The sequence below is a fragment of the Lithobates pipiens genome, unplaced genomic scaffold (genome assembly GCF_037356315.1).
Source record: "Lithobates pipiens isolate NorthernLeopardFrog02 unplaced genomic scaffold, aLitPip1_a1.2 Scaffold_10, whole genome shotgun sequence".
Classification (NCBI taxonomy): Eukaryota; Metazoa; Chordata; class Amphibia; order Anura; family Ranidae; genus Lithobates; species Lithobates pipiens.
Window position 1 is genome coordinate 143,348,663 of NW_027507686.1, and position 21,403 is coordinate 143,370,065.

At 49.1% G+C, this 21,403-nt stretch overlaps 1 long non-coding RNA gene across 1 annotated transcript in view; it reads right to left on the reverse strand.

Annotated features, from left to right (window-relative positions):
• Positions 1-8,108: 8,108 nt before the first annotated feature.
• The window catches only part of LOC143934645 (uncharacterized), a 50,011-nt gene continuing 36,716 nt past the window's right edge, over positions 8,109-21,403 (reverse strand). The window contains exon 4 of the long non-coding RNA XR_013263323.1: positions 8,109-8,316. This is a non-coding gene — a long non-coding RNA (uncharacterized LOC143934645). The remainder of the gene's footprint in view (positions 8,317-21,403) is intronic.

A 21,403-nucleotide genomic window follows, 5' to 3' on the forward strand; every position in this document is an offset into this window, starting at 1 on the left:
GCTCAAATAGAGAACAGCTATGTAGGTGGATATAGCGGTATATACTGGGTACAGAGCACGCAGACAGCACGCACTATCTCCTAACACTACTGACTGCAAGCTCTATTATAAAAGATAGATCACTAGCTATATAGGTGAGGTGAATATAGCGGTGTATACTGCGGTCAGGGCATGCAGACAATAACCACTACACAACAGCAAGATCGAAAATCGGCCGAAAACGATCGGTGTGTACTGTGTTGAAGGTACACAGAACACCCACTGCTTCAGACGCCAACACACTACACAAGGCCGCCGCGCTGGCGGCCTTATATAGTGTGGGGTGTGCACTACACAGCCTGAGCTATGATTGGCCACAGGCATCCTGCCTGTGGCCAATCATGGCTCTCCTCGCTGCTGGCGCTGCGATTGGCCAAGCATGCGGGGTCACAGTGCATGCTTGGCCAATCATGAGCCAGCAATGCACTGCGCCATCGCTGTGCATTGAGGGCCGTGAGCGCCACGCGAATTTGGCGCGAACGGACCAAAATGTTCGGACTTCGCCGAACGGACGAACAGCCGATGTTCGAGTCGAACGCATGTTCGACTCGAACACGAAGCTCATCCCTACTTGTGACGCAAACATTCTTGGGCTACTTTAAATAAGAAATTTTAACTAATAAAATTGGGTTTTTTGTTCTACAAACAGGCACTATTTAGTTAACTTTTTGTATTTAAATCAAATCTAAACCTGAAAACAGAATATGATATGTTGCAGCTTACCAGTCCTTATATATGGTGTCAGCATTTTTTTTTTCATTTATTCATTTGGTGATCCTGCCAGTAAGGGCTTGTTTTCACTTGTGTTTGGAGGGTGGTAAAAACAGGCAGTTGAGGCATTGTCGGACGGGGGTGTACACATGCTGTGGCACCAGTACTTTATTTTGTGGCTGCAGCAAAAATCTTACCCCCTGTTCCATTCAACTGGCAGTACTGCTGTTCAAGTGAAGGGGGCTGCACTGCAAGTGTCCTGCAACCACGTGTAGTGAATGTGGTTGCAGCAAGGTGGTGCGACTTTTACAGGGTTAAAACAGCCAGGGCTTGTCATATTGCCTCCTGTCAGGTGCCTCTGAAAAGTGATATTCCTTGGATCTCTTTTCAAAGGTTTGACAATATTAGCCACACATCTAAACATAGCCTGACACACTTTCTGTCCTATGGGGACAATGTTCTCTCACCATAACATGTCTATGGAGAAGCAACATTGCCAGCCTGCTTTCTAATTTCGACTACAAACATAATTTCCTTTGCTAATTCCTTTTTTTTTCCACAATAAAGGATTTCTTGATTTGGAGAGGGGGTTGTAGTTCATGAAAGATAACTGAGAATTTTTTTTTTAAATGGAACGTTATTGCACAGGAAGATACAATGACACTGCATTTCTTGCAGGATCAACAGGTCTTTTTTTGTACTTGCTGAAAACACACACCTACCTTTATCAGGGTGAAATATACATGTGGCACTTTGTCCCATTTTTATAGGTAGTCTGGCTGCTGAGAAAGCATGACCAAAAGCACGCCCCTCTCCCCCACCTTTGTTCGACCACGCTATGTTTAACCACTTGCTTACTGGGAACTTAAACCCCCTCCTGACCAGACCAATTTTCATCTTTCAGCACTGACACACTATAAATGACAATTGCGCAGTCATACAACACTGTACCCAAATTACATTTTTATACTTTTTTCCCCACAAATAGAGCTTTCTTCTGGTGGTATTTAATCACAGCTGGGGTTTTATTTTTTGCTAAACAAACAAAAAAAATGAAAAATTTGAAAAAAAAAAAAAAAATCATGTTTCATAGTTTGTTATAATATTTTGCAAACAGGTAATTTTTCTCCTTCATTGATATGCGCTGATGAGGTGGCACTGGTGGGCACTGATAGGCACAGTTAAGGCAGCACTGATGGGGGCAGATAAGGCGGTACTGATGGGCCCTGATGGGGGGCACTGATAGATACCACTAATAGATACCACTAATAGATGCCACTGATAGGTGGCACTGATAGGTGGCACTGATGTGCAGCACTGTTGATGAGGCACTTTGGGCACAATGGGTGGCACTGTGTGCACCGATGGGTGGCACTGTGGGCACTGGTAGACAACACTGTTGTGTACTGTTGGTGGCACTGGCAGGTGGCACAGGTGGGCATTGAGGAGCTGGTGGCAGCTCTCTGTGATCCGGACCGATGTCCCTCTCACAGCCGCCGGTGATCAGCACGAGGAGAAAAAACTAGCCGATTACCGGCTCTGTTTACATCACATGATTAGCTGTCATTGGCTGACAGTTGATCGTGTGGTAAGGGGTCGGGATTGACTCCTTACTCCGATCTGTGATCCACCGAGTCTCATAGACTTGCTGATCACAGAGTGTACCACACCTGCCCTGCAGGAGGCGCGTAGGCCGCTCAGGCAGTCAATAGACGTTCTCCCGGTAAAGTAGGTCCACACTGTAGCCGTCATTCGGCTATAGCGCGAATCTGAACAGGTTAAGGAGGAATACCTAATGCCCCCAGGCACTCGCCCAAGACAAGGGCAGCTAGGCAGCCTCAGAAAAAGCTAAATGCTTATTATGTTAATGAGGCCCTACAGATCTGGAACATCCATTGGATCCAGAATTATAAACAACTTTTCCTGTGTTGACGTGCTTTTAGGCCTCATGCACACAACTGCTTTGAGGCAGCCATTGTAAATTGAGGGCGTATTTTGGTGCCTGGGAGAGAGAGAGCTGCAGCGTGTAACTGCACATAGTAATGAATGGTTGTATGGCATATGCCATATTTGCCTAAACTCATAACCAGTTGTAAATCCCGGAACACGCAATGGCCATGTTTAAGGATTGCCTGAGTGTATGCAAGTAAGGCATATACCCGCATATAGCCATTTACTACTGTGGCTGTATGTTTCAATTGTCTCTCTCGGGTTCAGAAATACACACTTAAACTAAGGTGACCAGATTTTAAATTGAAATCTGGGGACATTTTTTTTTACTAGTAATGGCAGCAATCAGAGACTCATAGTGGGACTGCGATATTGCAGTGGACAAATCAGACACTAAGTGACATTTTTGACACTTTGTGGAAACCAGTGACATTAATACAGTGATCAGTGCTAAAAATATGTACGGTCAGTGTACTAATGACACTGGCTGGGAAGGGGATAACATCTAGGGCAATCAATGGCTTAAATGTGTGCCTAACAAGTGTTTTCTCACTGTGGGGGAGGTGCTTTTACTAAGGGAAGGCATAGATTCCTGTACCTGTCTTGCAGGAACACAGGATCAATGTCTTCCACACTGACAGAATGTCGAACTGCCTTGTTTACAGACCACTAGGCGAGTCCAGATTCCAGAAATGCAGGATCACATATATAAGTGATCCTGCGCAGCGTGACCGACCTGTAGCAGTAAATCTGCGATCGGAAACTGGTTAAGATCATCAGCTTTATGATAAATCACAGGCAGCGGGCACTCTATCATGGCTCTGGCTGGCTCTGTCACAGTGTGTCACATAATATGGCTGCTGGGTGCTGATTTTGTTAACTTATGACCAATAAGTGCCTGCTGCCTGTAAGTTCTGATACCATCCATTATGCCAGAGAGACAGACACTGGCAGTCCCATGATTGGATCTGCTTTCCCTCTATTCCTGCTGCTGGACATCATCAGCTGAGCTCAGCTGCCTCTCTCTGTGCGTCGCCTCCGCCTGCCTCACAGCCTCTCAGGCCTCACTCTCCGGACCCCGGCTACTACTGGGTGGGGAGCGGAGGAAAATGACTCTGCCAGGGAAGGTAAACAGGCAGGCGACTGGCTGGGATTTGAGCCAAGGCAGAAGAACATGTGAGCGGAGCTGAATGGGCATGTGCCGGAAACTGAAGAAATCGCCCATCCGCTCTGACTAACACATCATCATCAGAAAGGGACACAGATAATGGAAAAAATACACCCCTAAGCTAGTGGGGGGGGGGGGGGGGTGTAATTCAGATTTTTTATTTTTTTTTATTCTGAATTGTCTTTGAAAATTGCCCCAGCTCCTGTTGAAGTCAAATACGGGGACAAAACTGGGAATAGACTTGGTCCAGGGACAGTGTCCTCTATCCGGGGACTGTCCCCTGAAACCAGGGACATCTGGTCACCCTAACGTAAACACAGGTAAACGCTCAGTATGAATGGCACTATTTCTATACAGTATGGTTGGAAATGTCCTCCCTCGAAGCATATAAATGCAGGTTTGCCTATGTGAATGAGGCTTAAGGCCTGGTACAATGAGTTTTGTTCTAGACACATTTTTTTTTTTACAAGTGTCACGTTTTAAACATTCATTTTATACTTCTGTAAAGATAGTTGGTCAGCTAATAATTGGTAGAGCAGCAAATCTTGCAGCTTACAAGCTAAAATAATAGCACTGAGATTGAGATACTGAATAATCAGCTAAATATGGCAGCACACACAGCACTAATAATAGAGAAAACAGGAAGCAGAATTATGTGCTGCTTGGCATTTTAGTGCTGCTGAATTTCCTTTGACGAAGACTCATTTAAATTTTTATTTATGTGTTCTGTAATCCATGTAGTACTTTCAGGGCCGGTGCAAGGATTTTTGTTTACTTACCCCCTCCCCTCCACAATGCAAACCCCCCAACCCACATGGCACAAGAGATGGTCAGAGACTGCAGTCATGGTACAAGAGACGGTCAGAGACTGCGGGCAATGCAGAAAGAGATGGGCAGAGACTGCATACATGGCGCAAGAGATGGGCAGAGACTGCGGGCATGGCACAAGAGATGGGCAGAGTCTGCATACATGGCGCAAGAGATGGGCAGAGACTGTGGGCATGGCACAAGAGATGGGCAGAGACTGTATACTATGGCACAAGAGATGGGCAGAGACTGTGGGCATGGCACAAGAGATGGGCAGAGACTGTGGGCATGGCACAAGAAATGGGCAGAGACTGTGGGTATGGCACAAGAGATGGGCAGAGACTGTGGGCATGGCACAAGAGATGGGAAGAGACTGCGGGCATGGCACAACAGATGGGCAGAGACTGCATACTTGGCACAAGAGATGGGCATAGACTGTGGGCATGGCACAAAAGATGGGCATAGACTGCAGGCATAGCACAAGAGATTGGCATAGACTATGGGCATGGCGCAAGAGATGGGAATAGACTGCAAGCATGGCGCAAAAGATGGGCAGAGACTGCAGGCATGGCACAAGAGATGGGCAGAGCCTGCTGGCATGGTGCAACAGATGGGCAGAGATTACATACATGGCTCAAGAGATGGCACAAGAGATGGGCAGAAACTATGGGCATGGCACAGGAGATGGTTGGTCAGAGACTGCGGGCATGGCACTAGAGATGGTTGGTCAGAGTGTGGGCATGGCACAAGGGCAGGACTGGTACAATAATTAGTCACAGCCAGATTCTGACACCATAAAGCTAGAAACAGTTTATTTGCCCTACCATTCACAGAGATGGTATGGTGAGATCTTCATATGTGGTAGTACCTGTGCCACTCGGACTCCTCCTGTCAGGAAATGTTCCATCCGCTGATAATATCTGTCTTTTGGCATGCAGTACTGAGGTCCACCAGCAGGTGTCTCCTGGCAGTTTGGAACTGTCAGGAGAGCTTTTCTCTGCTGATGTTATGTCATCTTTGGGCTGCAGTACTGGTGTCCACCAGCGGATGGATCCTGGCAGTGTGGAGCAGACAGCACCTCCTGCAATTAGGTGTCTCTTGAGGCCAATCACAGGCCTATAAATAGCTGGCAAGCATTCACATGTTGGCCTTAGTATTGTCCTTGTGCCCTGACCTGCTGCTTGTGATCCTGAGCCTGACTCTGTTCCTGTTCCTGTTCCTGTTCCTGTGCCCGTGCCCTGAACCTGTGACCCATGTTCTGATCCTGTTTCCCTGTCCTGGTCCCTACCCTGTCCCACCTGCTGCCATCATCCCTGCCCTGCAGTCTGATCCATCCATCCTCTCCCTGTCCTGTGTTCCCTACCCCATCTGCTGATCTCCCGGTGTATGACCTTGGCCTGGCTTGTGTCTCTGATTCTGGACTGCCCTGTGTTTATCTACTGATCCTCTGTGCATGACCCTGGCCTGCCTATCGTTTATGATCCTGGTATTTCACATTTATTGTACATATATGTCTGTTATTATTTGGGGGTCTCTGTTGGTTGTATTTATATTATTCACTTTCCTTAATAAATCATTATATTTCACTTATACACGTTTGGGTTTCCTCTGTTGCAGTCCACACAGTTCTGGTCTTATCTGATACATGACACCTCCTGGGCCCTCCGCTGGCCTTGGCCCCTCCCCCTGTTGTCACTCGGCTCCAGGCTCCTCCCCCTGTTGTCACTCGGCTCCAGGCTCCTCCCCCTGGCCTCACTCGGCTCCAAGCTCCTCCCCCTGGCCTCACTCGGCTCCAGGCTCCTCCCCCTGGTCTCACTCGGCTCCAGGCTCTTCCCCCTGGTCTCACTCGGCTCCAGGCTCTTCCCCGGGCTCCCTTTCATCTCATGCACTCTCCAGTTCAGCGATGGTCTGTGTGTGCTGCTGAACTCGAGGTGTTTCTGGCCCTCTTTCTGATATTGCAAGTGATCCAGCAAATTTAGGGTTGCCAGCTGTTTGGGATTCACCCAGACAGTCTGGGTTTTGAATCATGTGCCCGGGTTTTGTACTGCCTGGGCACATGATTCAGCCCAGACCAGGGACAGACCATGTGGGCAGGGGGGACCATCAGCACACCTGTCACTGTGAGACAGCAGCAGCGCTATTGCTTGTAAAGAATAGACTGTGCCTGCAGTGTGTGTTCGGAATCCAAAGCTCCTTTCTGTCCCCCCCCCCAGTCTCATGCAGGGTCCCCGTTATCTCTGACTCGACCCCCCCATAACCAGTGCGGTGTGCTGTGAGAACTGGGAGGCCAAGTTCACTGTAGCTATTGTCGGGACTCGGGCTGACCGCTGCTCACACTACAAGAAAGGAGAAGGTGAGCTGAGTTTTTTCTGGGAGAAGTCTCCTAGGGAGGAAAGTTGCAGACTTTCAGGAGGATGTGTTCTTCAGGAGGTGCAGTTAAAGGTGAAGTTGACAGAAGAATCTGAGAAATGATCACATTTGACAGATAACTCTATGCAAACATTCCCCAATTGTTCACACTACATAATGTGAATTAATTTTATAACCATTCAGGTAACCCTATATATATATATATATATATATATATATATATATATATATATATGTATATATATATATATATATATATATATATATATGTGCTGAGTTTACACTTCTGATGGTACGGATTCAGAGCCTGGATAACACGGGTTATATGAGTGGTCGGAAATGACCTTCCCATCATCTGGACATACAGAGTGCTAGGGGCTGGATCACATAGATCTGTACTTTGTAACAGATTGTTTCCATCAAGTAGTACTGTTGTATGATTTATTGGTGTATGTATTTTTAAAATGTGTCAAAAATGTCTGATGTGTCAGCCATAATGTCGCAGTCACAATAAAAATCGCTAAAAGCCGCCATTACTAGTAAAAAAAAATTATTAATAAAAACGCTATAAATATTGCGCAAACCAATCAATAATCGCTTATTGCAATTTTTTTAACCAAAAATATAGAAAAATATGTATCGGCCTAAACTGAGGGAAAAAAATTTTTTTATATATTTTTTGGGGATATTTATTATAGCAAAAAGTAAAAAATAATGCGTTTTTTTTCAAAATTGTCGCTCTTTTTTTTCTTTGTTTATAGCACAAAAAATAAAAAACGCAGGGGTGATCAAATACCACCAAAAGAAAGCTCCATTTGTGGGGAAAAAAGGACGTCAATTTTGTTTGGGAGCCACGTCGCACGACCACGCAATTGTCAGTTAAAGCAACGCAGTGCCGAATCGCAAAAAGTGGTCTGGTCTTAAGTCAGCAAAATGGTCCGGTCTGAAAGTGGTTAAATATCAGTAATGTCACGTAGGAATTATACTGAATTGAAAATTGCAGTGGACATTCCCTGTTCAAATATTCCAAATGAAAGATCAGTTCAGCACACTTCAAAATGCCTCTTTATTTCCCCATTTTTATCATACCAAATTTATTTAGCTGTTATCTGTAAAGAGTATACAAATAGGCAAGCCTTATCTTTGCAAGCTAAAAACAGCAGTTGATTTTGAAGGCCCATGGATCTGGTGGTGGTTCAGCATATGTTGGAGGTTGCTGCTTCGGGTTAGTCTGTCTCACTTGCTTGAAAACCACTTCCTCTGGGCTGTGACTGTGAGTACAAGAATTGTTCATACTTCAGCAGCTTCTGCATACATACATGTTATTTTTATTTTTTTGTTGAGATTTTACACATTACAAATTAGGAGTATATTTAAATATGAACATCATTGTAAGTTTTGGACAAGCATCTCTTAATGGAAACTGTTTTTTTGTTCTGTCCTTACTGTAATGGATTCTTATGCCGCATACACACGGTCGGAATTTCGGCCAGCAAAAGACCGATGAGAGCTTTTCATTGGAAAATGAGACCGTGTGTATGCTCCATCGGAATTTAGCTGGCCGAATTCCCGCCAGCAAAAATTTGATAGCATGTTCTCAATTTTTCCGACTGAAAAACGTTCTTTCGGAAATTCCGATCGTTTGTATGCAATTCCGATGCGCAAAAACTCACGCATGCTCGGATTCAATAACGAGATGGATGCTATTGGCTACTGGGTATTGAACTTCCTTTTTCTAGTCCCGTCTTATGTGTTGTACGTCACCGCGTTCTTGATGGTCGGAATTTGGTGGGGCTTGAGCAAAATCCCGTCAGGAAAACCATCAGAGCTTTTTCCGACCAAAATTCCGAACATGTGTACGCGGTATTAGGCTGGGTTCACGCTGTTGCGAATTGGAGATTGCGACCGACTCTCTATGGAGCAGTTCACACATCTCTGCAGCAGCTGTGGTGTGAATTGCACAGGAGTCCTGTGCATCTTTTGGTCCGCTTCGGGTCTGAATTCAGCACAAAATTCAGGCTGAAATCGGACCCGAAACAGTGAATGGAGACACAGCGGACCCCTGTTTTGAGTCGTTGTAATCTCCAGTGTGAACCCAGCCTAAAAGTGATTGTAAAGGATCTTTTAAAAAAACCAAAAACAAACATGTTATACTTACCTGCTCCGTGCAATGGTTTTGCACAGAGCTGCCCCAAACCTCTTCTTCTGGGGACCCCACTGGGCCCTTCTAGCAGGCTTGCTTGGGAGTTTTCCTGTGTGGGCTTGATTCTTAGGCCGCGTACACACGCGCGGACTGTTTGCCCAACCTTGTTCGTCAAACAGTTTCGGCAAACAGTCCGCTCAAAATTTGCATGAGCGGACTTGCCCACACACGAGCGGACTGTTTCAGCGAACTGTTTGCCAAACAGTCCGCTCAACTTTTGAAATGAACGGACTCGCCCACGTAAGGCGGAGGCAAATCCGCCCATTTCGAGCGCGTGTACAGGTAGGCGGGGCCCGCGAAGGAGACGTCGCGGGCTCCGCCGCCTGGAATGGGCTTAAAGGGGAACCCCAACGCCGAAAAAAATCGGCGTGGAGGTTCCCCCAAAGTCCACACCAGACCCTTGTCCGAGCACGCTACCCGGCCGGCCAGGAAAGGGGGGCGAGCGAGCGCGCCCCCCCTCCTGAGCCGTACCAGGCCGCGTGCCCTCAACATGGGGGGTGCCTTGGGGAAGGGGGGGCCGCGCGGCCCCCCCACCCCAAAGCACCTTGTCCCCATGTTGATGAGGACAAGGGCCTCTTCCCGACAACCCTGGCCGTTGGTTGTCGGGGTCTGCGGGCGGGGGGCTTATCGGAATCCGGGAGCCCCCTTTAAGAAGGGGGCCCCCGGATACCGGTCCCCCACCCTATGTGAATGAGTATGGGGTACAATGTACCCCTACCCATTCACCTGTGAAATAAAGTACAAAAAAAAACACAACACAGGGAAAAAATATTTTATTGCACAGCTCCGGGGGTCTTCCGTCTTCGGGGGTCTTCTCGCCGGACTCCTCCGCTATCTGTGTGTAGCTCTTTTACTAGCGGAGGAGTCCGGCTTTCTTCCTCCCCGCCGCCGGCCTCTTCTCCCGACTTCGGGGGTCTTGTCCCCCTCTTCGGTTCTTCTGCCGGGCCACCGGTCTTCTGTCGCCGCTGCCTTCCGTTCTTCTGTCGCCGCCTTCGGTTCTTCTGCCGGGCCACCGCGCCTTCTTGTAGCTCTTTTACAGGCGGTGGCCCGGTCTTCTGTCGCCGCTATCGTCGCCGCCGCCGCCGCCTTCCGTTCTTGTTCTTCTTCTTGTTCTTCTTCTTCTCCTGGAGATGTTGACTCGACGAGCTCTCCGGCCGGAATGCCAGAGCCGCGCTGTGCGGTCACTTATATAGTGACAATGGGGCGGTGTCACATGGTATATGTCACATGGGTTGGTCACATGGTGACCCCGCCCCCTTACGATGTCATAGTCCCCATGTGACATCAACCCATGTGACCAACCCATGTGACATATACCATGTGACACCGCCCCATTGTCACTATATAAGTGACCGCACAGCGCGGCTCTGGCATTCCGGCCGGAGAGAGCGACGTGTCAACATCTCCTGGAGAAGAACAAGAAGAACAAGAAGAAGAACAAGAACGGAAGGCGGCGACAGCGACAGCGGCGACAGAAGACCGGGCCACCGCCTGCAAAAGAGCTACAAGAAGGCGCGGTGGCCCGGCAGAAGAACCGAAGAGGGGGACAAGACCCCCGAAGTCGGGAGAAGAGGCCGGCGGCGGGGAGGAAGAAAGCCGGACTCCTCCGCTAGTAAAAGAGCTACACACAGATAGCGGAGGAGTCCGGCGAGAAGACCCCCGAAGACGGAAGACCCCCGGAGCTGTGCAATAAAATATTTTTTCCCTGTGTTGTGTTTTTTTTTGTACTTTATTTCACAGGTGAATGGGTAGGGGTACATTGTACCCCATACTCATTCACATAGGGTGGGGGACCGGTATCCGGGGGCCCCCTTCTTAAAGGGGGCTCCCGGATTCCGATAAGCCCCCCGCTCGCAGACCCCGACAACCAACGGCCAGGGTTGTCGGGAAGAGGCCCTTGTCCTCATCAACATGGGGACAAGGTGCTTTGGGGTGGGGGGGGCCGCGCGGCCCCCCCTTCCCCAAGGCACCCCCCATGTTGAGGGCACGCGGCCTGGTACGGCTCAGGAGGGGGGGCGCGCTCGCTCGCCCCCCTTTCCTGGCCGGCCGGGTAGCGTGCTCGGACAAGGGTCTGGTGTGGACTTTGGGGGAACCCCCACGCCGATTTTTTTCGGCGTTGGGGTTCCCCTTTAAGCCCATTCCAGGCGGCGGAGCCCGCGACGTCTCCTTCGCGGGCCCCGCCTACCTGTACACGCGCTCGAAATGGGCGGACTTTCCGAGCGGGAACAGTTTGCTCATTTCGAAAGTAGCCTACACACGGGCGGACTGTTCGCTCAAACACAGTTTCAGCGGACAGTTTTTCGGAATTTCCGAAAGACTTTGTCCGTCCAACTGTCCGCTGAAACTGTCCGCTGAAAGCCCACACACGGGCGGACTGTCCGCCCAAACACTGTTCAGCGGACAAGGTTGGGCGAACAGTCCGCCCGTGTGTACGCGGCCTTAGTCGCAGTGTCTGCATCTATTGGCACACACAGTGTAGGTTAGCCCTGCTCCCAACCCCTCATCACTTAATTTTATTGACAGCCATATCGCTGGACCGAGATTGGGAGCAGGTAAGTATTTGAGGGGGGCTGCACCTAAAAGATTTTTTACCTTTAATGCAGAGAAAACATTAAGGTAAAGCTACATTTAGCCTTTACAACCACTTTAAAGTGTTTCTACTTTTTCAGTCAGTTTTGAGGAACCCCCACTGTATGTTTGTTATGTGTTCCTATTCACATAGCATACCCGAAAACACATTTTGACCATATTTCTTACCTTTTAGATGTTTTTCAGTAGATTTCATGGCTGATCTCAAGGATTTTTGAGCAGTCTCAGAGCGAGCCTGTCCTAATGCCGCGTATACACGAGCAGAATGTCCGACAGAAAAAGTCAGGCGGAAGCTTTTCATCGTATATGCCGATCGTGTGTATGCCTCATCTGACTTTTTTTTTGAAAATTCTGACTGACCTAGAAATAGAACATGTTCCAAATATTTCCGAAGGAACCAATTCCTATTGGGAAAACCGCTTGTCTGTATGTTGTTCAGACGAACCAAAAACGACGCATGCTCTGAAGCAAGTGTGTACGCAAGACAGTTTCAGCGGAATTCCGTCGGAAAAACCTTCAGAGTTTATTCCGATGGGAAAACTGGTCGTGTGTACAGGGCATAAGTCTGTCCTCCTTAACATACAATACATGAAGCCCTTTAACACACCTTTAACCATTTGTTAGAACAGACAGTGTTCAAATCTAGTTACAATTGATTTAATTACCACTTCAATACCAGGCTATAGTCCTATGATGTCTGCAGATGGGATCTCCCATGCTGGGCAAGCGTCATATGACGTCCTTGGTTTCTCACCACTCCTGCCGTCTCCCAGGGGCCCTCAGCATGTCGATCTGGGATGAGGTGTGTCCCTCAGACACAGCCCATCCCAGATCCGTGGCAAAGAGCTAACAAAGAATGGCTCTTTGCCACGTGCCCGGCTGTGTCCAATCACATGTACTGTACACAAGCACAGCGCTCGTGCACGCCCCCTTGTCACCCTGACACAGCCCAAACCTGTTCACAGTAAAGAACCAATGAAATTGGCTCTTTGCCATGTGACCAGCTGTGTCCAATCACAGCCGGTCACAGAATGTCAACAAACCGCGGTAACGAGATGTTACTGGGTTCTCCTCCGATAGTGTGTGAGAAGGAGATTGCGGAAACATCTCATTACCGCTTACAGTGCACACCAACACACACTGATATATAAGTAAAACCATAGAGTGTACAATCTAACTGTGCAATATATTTCAGATCAACTATGTACTGTGAGGGCCTACATAGGTGGATGATTGGATACAAATTGAATGCATTGTTTAACCACTTCAGCCCCAGAAGATTTTAGCCCCTTCCTGACCAGAGCACTTTTTGTGATTCGCACTGCGTCGCTTTAAAGTGGAAGTAAACTCCCTATAATTTTCAGCCAAGGAAGCTGCCATCTTTGCCTTAACTGACAATTGCACAGTCATGTGACATTGCACCCAAACAAAATCAATGTCCTTTTTTTCCCACAAATAGAGCTTTCTTTTGGCGGTATTTGATCACCTCTGCAGTTTTTTTTTCGCTATAAACAAAAAAAGAGCGACAATTTAGAAATTTTTTTACTGTTTGCTATAATAAATACCCCCCAAAGAAATAAAAATAAAACGTTTTTTTTCCTTAGTTCAGTCCAATGTGTATTCTTCTACATATTTTTGGTTAAAAAAATCGTAATGTCGGTGATCTGCGATTTTTATTGTGACTGCGACATCATGGCTGACAGACCTGACACTTGACACATTTTTGTGACCATTGACATTAATATCGGATGTGAGTTGGGGACCTTGGGTTGTGGGCACCTTGAGGGTAGGGACTGATGTGAGTGTGCGATGTATGTGTGGAGCGCTGCATAAATTGACAGTGCTATATGGGTACCTTAAATAGGGATAATTGTAGACACGCACCCACACTCATTCAGGTTGAACTGGATGGACTGGTGTTTTTATGCAACCTTATTAACTATGTAACTATGTAATACAGCGATCAATGCTATAAAATTGCATTGATTACTGTAAAAATTTCACTGGCAGTGAAGGGATTAATGCTAGGGGGCGATCCAGGGGTTAATGTGTTCCCTAGTTTGTGTTCTAACTGAAGGGGGGGAGGACTGTGCAGGGGAGATGACAGATCACTGTTCATACTCTGTATGAACAGACGATCTGTCTGTTCTCCCCTCAGAGAACTGGAAACTGTGTGTTTACACACACAGATCCCGGTACTCCGTGTGTCAGCGGCAATTGCAGGAGCCTGGGCGGTGATCGTGACTGCTGGGCACTCGCATCAGCTGGGGGGGGGGGGGGGGGGTTGAACGTGTGCGCCCCCTAGTGGCCACAGGGTGAAGCGAAGTTACTTAAAGTCGTTTCCCCCAGCCGTGCCTTTCTGCCACAGTACAAATGTGGCGGAAGGTCGGCAAGTGGTTAAGGCAACCTTTTCAACCAAGGTTCCTGTAGACCCTGTTTACATCTCAAATCAAGTGGCAATCACAGCACAATGCACTGCACACGTTTGGATACCATTCTCCTTCCATTGCACACAAATGCAATGATTTGAATGGGGCCTTAGAGCAGCCTCTCTCAACTTGGGTTCCTCCAAAGGTTCCTAGGCGTTGCTTGAGTGCTGAGCAACTTCTGCTCCTCAGATGAGTAAACAATTTTCAGCTATCTACTGTATGGGGGGGGGAGGGATGGGTGATATGTGCCTGCTGAACCACGTACTTGTATGAAAGAGTACCCTGTTATCTTTGTATTGCTTCCTTTGTATGAAATCCCTGGTGTTCCTGCCAGTCCCTCTGCATTGCTATTAAAACTGACCATAACATGAGAGCACAGCATGGCCAGTTATCTAGTTGTACTGGGATCTCAGTAAGCTCCCCTTCAGTGATCAGTCATGTCTTGATACCCCTCCCGCATAGCCTTTCACTAGGAAGCTTAGTGTGCTCCTGTTTTTCCTTCCCCAGCTCTTATGCAGTTGAGAACAGAGGGAACGTGATCACTTATTAAAGAGAAGAAATGAAAAAAGTTATTTCATTTTTTTGTTATATCTATACACAAATGTAATTTCTATTTAAAATGGAAGGGTTTTTTTTTATTTTTTTATTTCTACATGGTCACGGTTTACAATAATTTTAAAGTATGTCCTCATCATTTTGGTACATGTAAAGAAGCTTGTACTAGATTGTAATGTGCATAGCCAGCTTAAAGTGGTAGTAAATAGTGATGGACGAACTTCCGACGGGACGTTTCGCGAACGCGAAACGCGAACGGACACAAACGTTCGCGAAAACGACAGTTCGCCGCGGGCTCCATTGACTTCAATGGGAGGCGAATTTCGCAAACCTTTAGGTCGAATTTGCGGCCACGGGGTAATTATTAGGGGGTAGCACGTAGTCCCACCACCTGGACAATAGCATAATACATGTATGAGGTGAATTTGGGATCGATAACTACAAGCATTTTTTTTTTATTTGGGAAATTGTTCTGACAATTCAGGACTATGGAGCTAATGAAGGCAATGGAGGAGAGGGAAGGTCAGGGACCAGGGTAGGCAAACAAGAGGGTGCAGGAGATACAGAGCACTGACAGCAGCACCGTAATACAGAGCACTGACATCAGCACCGTGACATACAGCGCTGACAGCAGCTCCGTGACATACAGCGCTGACAGCAGCTCCGTGACATACAGCGCTGACAGCAGCTCCGTGACATACAGCGCTGACAGCAGCTCCGTGACATACAGCGCTGACAGCAGCTCCGTGACATACAGCGCTGACAGCAGCACCGTGACATACAGCGCTGACAGCAGCTCCGTGACATACAGCGCTGACAGCAGCTCCGTGACATACAGCGCTGACAGCAGCTCCGTGACATACAGCGCTGACAGCAGCTCCGTGACATACAGCGCTGACAGCAGCTCCGTGACATACAGCGCTGACAGCAGCACCGTGACATACAGCGCTGACAGCAGCTCCGTGACATACAGCGCTGACAGCAGCTCCGTGACATACAGCGCTGACAGCAGCTCCGTGACATACAGCGCTGACAGCAGCTCCGTGACATACAGCGCTGACAGCAGCTCCGTGACATACAGCGCTGACAGCAGCACCGTGACATACAGCGCTGACAGCAGCTCCGTGACATACAGCGCTGACAGCAGCTCCGTGACATACAGCGCTGACAGCAGCTCCGTGACATACAGCGCTGACAGCAGCTCCGTGACATACAGCGCTGACAGCAGCTCCGTGACATACAGCGCTGACAGCAGCTCCGTGACATACAGCGCTGACAGCAGCTCCGTGACATACAGCGCTGACAGCAGCTCCGTGACATACAGCGCTGACAGCAGCTCCGTGACATACAGCGCTGACAGCAGCTCCGTGACATACAGCGCTGACAGCAGCACCGTAAGCAGCCCCAGGAGGAAGTCAGCACAGCACAGGGATGGTGTGATCCCCTCATAATAAGAACCCCCAGGAGGAAGTCAGCACAGCACAGGGATGGTGGGAGCCCCTCATAATAAGAACACCCAGGAGGAAGTCAGCACAGCACAGGGATGGTGGGAACCCCTCATAATAAGCAGCCCCAGTAGAAATATGACACCGCTCAACCTCTTCAAAGAGGAGGGTAGGGGCATATAGTACGGTGTGCTTTTTTGGGTCAGGGAAGTGAGCCAAATGAATTAAGAAGGTCTGTGTGCTTGATTCCAAAAATTGTTTATAGACATATACATGGTCTACTGATCACATGTGTTGAATTCCTCCGAGATCCATGCCTCATTCATTTTTAGAAATGTGAGGTAGTTAACACTGTGGTGAGCTAGGCGAGTACGCTTATCGGTCACAATCCCCCCTGCTGCGCTGAACGTCCTTTCGGACAGGACACTGGATGAGGGGCAAGCCAACAGTTCGATTGCAAATTGGGCAAGCTCTGGCCAGAGGTCAAGCCTGCCCACCCAGTAGTCTAGGGGTTCATCACTCCTCAGAGCGTCCACATCGGCCGTTAACCCAATGTAGTCGGACACCTGACGGTCTAGGCGTTCCCTGATGCTGGATCCGGATGACACCTGTCGATGGGTCGGCTGAAAGAATGACCTCATATCCGAAGTCACCAACACATCTTCAAACCGGCCTCTTCTTGCAGGCGCTGTTGGATTGGTACCCGCAAATCCTTCTCTGGGAGTGGGAATTGCTCCTCTGCCAGCGCACGCAAAAGCAGAATGCAGCATTTCTCGAAGCAAGGCCTGGAAGTGCTGCATTCTGACAGCCCTCTGCGACGGCGGTAACATTTCCGCCATTTTGTGTTTGTACCGGGGGTCTAAGTACGTTGCCACCCAGTACTGGTCCTTGACCCTCATGCTTTTTATACGGGGGTCCCTATTAAAACACTGGAGCATGAAGGCCCCCATTTGCACTAAAGTGGAAGCGGTGTGGTGGCCTGGCTCCTGCTCATCATCCAGGATAATGTCGTCCTCTTCATTCTCCTCTCCCCATCCTCGCACAACAGGGATCCCAGAAAGGTTTAAAGCATGCTCTTCTTGCTCCTGCTCATCCGCCCCGGCACCATCCTCCTCTGACTCCTCATCAGACTCCTGTTGTTGACTTGTCTCAGATAGAGTAGCCCCCCCTGGGAATTCATCCAGCATTGCGACTTCCTCATCTTCCCGCTCCTGCTCCTCCACAGCCTGATCAATGACACGACGCAATGCACGCTCCAGAAAGAAGGCATAAGGTACCATGTCACTGATGGCGCCATGGCTGCGACTGACCAGTTTGGTGATCTCCTCAAATGGCCGCAGAAGTCTGCATGTGTCGCGCATGAGCAGCCACTGGCGCGGTGAAAAAAAACCCAGCTCCCCAGAACCGTTTCTTTCGCAGAGTTCATACAGGTAGACGTTAACTGCACGTTTCTGCTGGAGCAGCCTATCAAGCATATAGAAGGTTGAGTTCCATCGCGTCGGGCAATCGCAAATAAGACGTCTGACCGGCAGATGGTGTCGCCGCTGAATGTCAGCAAGGCGAGCCATGGCCGTGTAAGATCTTCTGAAATGGGCCGAGATTTTCCTTGCCTGCCGCAAGATGTCCTGGACCCCAGGGTATTTGACAAGGAATCGCTGCACGACCAAGTTTAAGACGTGTGCCATGCACGGCACGTGCGTGATTTTGCCCTGTTTCAATGCGCTAAGCAGATTGGCACCGTTGTCACACACCACTTTACCAACTGTCAAATTGAGCGGTGTTAGCCACTCATCTGCCTGTGAACGCAAAGCTGAAAGGAGTGCCGGGCCAGTGTGGCTCTTTGCTTCCAGGCACAACAGACGCAGCACGGCATGGCAACGTCTCACCTGGCATGTGGAATAGGTTCTGGGGAGCTTGGGCGGTGCAGTGGAAGAGACGCTAGCAGCGGAAAAGGAGGAGGCAGCTGAGGAGGAGAGGGAGGAGGATGGAGTAGGAGGAGGAGAAGAAGAGTCAGGCCTGCATGCAATCCGTGGCGGTAAAACCAAATCTACACGGGTGCCACGGGTTACATGCTTGACGGCCGTCAGAAGGTTCACCCAGTGGGCAGTAAAACTGATATACCTTCCCTGCCCGTGTTTGCTAGACCACGTGTCTGTGGTCAGATGTATCTTGGCACCGACACTGTGTGCCAGAGATACATTCACTTGCCGCTGAACATGGCCATATAGCTCTGGGATGCCCTTCTCTGAGAAATACTTCCTTCCTGGGACCTTCCATTGTGGTGTTCCAATGGCCACAAATTTGCGAAAGGCCTCCGAGTCCACCAGTTTATATGGCAGTAGTTGGCGGGCTATGAGTTCTGACAAGCCAGCCGCCAACCGTTGGGCAAGAGGGTTATCCGGCGTCATCATTTTTTTACGCTCAAACATTAGGCCCACGGAAGCCTGCCTTTTTGCAGAAAAATGTGAGCTTGGCGTGATGGAAGGTGGAGTGGAGGACAATTGTGAGGAGAGAGGAGAAGGAGAAGTAGAAGACGAGGCTGGACGGTGAGAGCCTGCAGTGTGGCTTTGTGTGTTCCGTTGCTCCCACTGGGCTCGGTGATGGCTGCTCATGTGCCTTCTTAAGGCGGTCGTCCCTAGGTGAGTATTGGGCTTACCGCGACTAACGCGTTGACTGCAAAGATTGCAGATGGCAACGCTATTGTCAGCAGCGGACACGTTAAAAAAAGCCCACACTGCGGAGCCATGTGCCGGTGTCCTGGGAGCGCCAGATGTGACCGTACATGGTCGATGACTCGCTCCTGATACATTTGCAGTCTGCTTTGTCCCTGCTGTGCAATGTAAGTCATTGCTGCTTCTCCTCCCTATCTGCTGGTCCATATCTCCCTCTGAACTCCCCTCCTCTTCCTCTCTTGTGGGCACCCACGTGACATCACTAGACACGTCATCATCAACGTCACCTTCCCCACCGCTATAAGTAGAGTAGGCAGCAACACCGGGGACCAACCTCCTCCTTGGGCTGATCTGGGTACTGGCGTCAGACTGCTGAGTAGCGCTTGTTGCTACCTCCTCTTCCTGATCCAATACCAAGAGTGGCTGCGCATCAGAAATGTCCTCTTGATATGGATCGGAAAATAATTCCAGTGACTCAAGCGGAAGGTATGTGGTGGTGGTGGTGGTGGTCGTGTTGTTGGTGGTAGTGTCTTTGGGGGTGCACATAGCAGAGAGTGAAGAAGAGGGTGCAGATCGAGAGGATGAGGAGGGTGCAGAAGAGTAAGGCTGAGCGAGCCACTCAACCAAGTCTGGTGCATCCTTTAAAGTAATTGAACGCACCTTCTGCAACTTCCCACTTTGGCTCAAGCCTGTTGCTCCTGCCCTACCCCTACCACCCCTGCGGAAGGGCCTGCCTCTTCCTCTGCATGTCATTTTTTAAATGACCCTGTGACAAAACTCTTAGTCCCTATACCGCTGAAGGACTGCTGCAGTATAGGTGAGCGGTCAGCAGTGGTGCACGTCAACCCTATCTATTGTGGACCTATAGCGGTCCTTACAGAACAGCAGACTGTACCGCACTCAAGCCTATGTACCGTAGCACCCTATACCAAGTTACCAGTCCTTATAAGAACTTTTGTGGACCAAGCAGGTTGTGTGTTAGTGATTAGCAGACTGTACGTCAGTCCCTATACCAATGAAGGACTGCTGCAGTATAGGGCAGCGGTCAGCAGTAGTGCACGGCAACCCTATGTATTGTGGACCGATAGCGGTCCTTACAGAACAGCAGACTGTAACGCACTCAGGCCTATGTACCGTAGCACCCTATACCAAGTTACCAGTCCTTATAAGAACTTTTGTGGACCAAGCAGGTTGTGTGTTAGTGATTAGCAGACTGTACGTCAGTCCCTATACCAATGAAGGACTGCTGCAGTATAGGGCAGCGGTCAGCAGTAGTGCACGGCAACCCTATGTATTGTGGACCGATAGCGGTCCTTACAGAACAGCAGACTGTAACGCACTCAGGCCTATGTACCGTAGCACCCTATACCAAGTTACCAGTCCTTATAAGAACTTTTGTGGACCAAGCAGGTTGTGTGTTAGTGATTAGCAGACTGTACGTCAGTCCCTATACCAATGAAGGACTGCTGCAGTATAGGGCAGCGGTCAGCAGTAGTGCACGGCAACCCTATGTATTGTGGACCGATAGCGGTCCTTACAGAACAGCAGACTGTAACGCACTCAGGCCTATGTACCGTAGCACCCTATACCAAGTTACCAGTCCTTATAAGAACTTTTGTGGAACAAGCAGGTTGTGTGTTAGTGATTAGCAGACTGTACGTCAGTCCCTATACCGCTGAAGGACTGCTGCAGTATAGGGCAGCGGTCAGCAGTAGTGCACGGCAACCCTATGTATTGTGGACCGATAGCGGTCCTTACAGAACAGCAGACTGTAACGCACTCAGGCCTATGTACCGTAGCACCCTATACCAAGTTACCAGTCCTTATAAGAACTTTTGTGGACCAAGCAGGTTGTGTGTTAGTGATTAGCAGACTGTACGTCAGTCCCTATACCAATGAAGGACTGCTGCAGTATAGGGCAGCGGTCAGCAGTAGTGCACGGCAACCCTATGTATTGTGGACCGATAGCGGTCCTTACAGAACAGCAGACTGTAACGCACTCAGGCCTATGTACCGTAGCACCCTATACCAAGTTACCAGTCCTTATAAGAACTTTTGTGGACCAAGCAGGTTGTGTGTTAGTGATTAGCAGACTGTACGTCAGTCCCTATACCAATGAAGGACTGCTGCAGTATAGGGCAGCGGTCAGCAGTAGTGCACGGCAACCCTATGTATTGTGGACCGATAGCGGTCCTTACAGAACAGCAGACTGTAACGCACTCAGGCCTATGTACCGTAGCACCCTATACCAAGTTACCAGTCCTTATAAGAACTTTTGTGGAACAAGCAGGTTGTGTGTTAGTGATTAGCAGACTGTACGTCAGTCCCTATACCGCTGAAGGACTGCTGCAGTATAGGGCAGCGGTCAGCAGTAGTGCACGGCAACCCTATGTATTGTGGACCGATAGCGGTCCTTACAGAACAGCAGACTGTAACGCACTCAGGCCTATGTACCGTAGCACCCT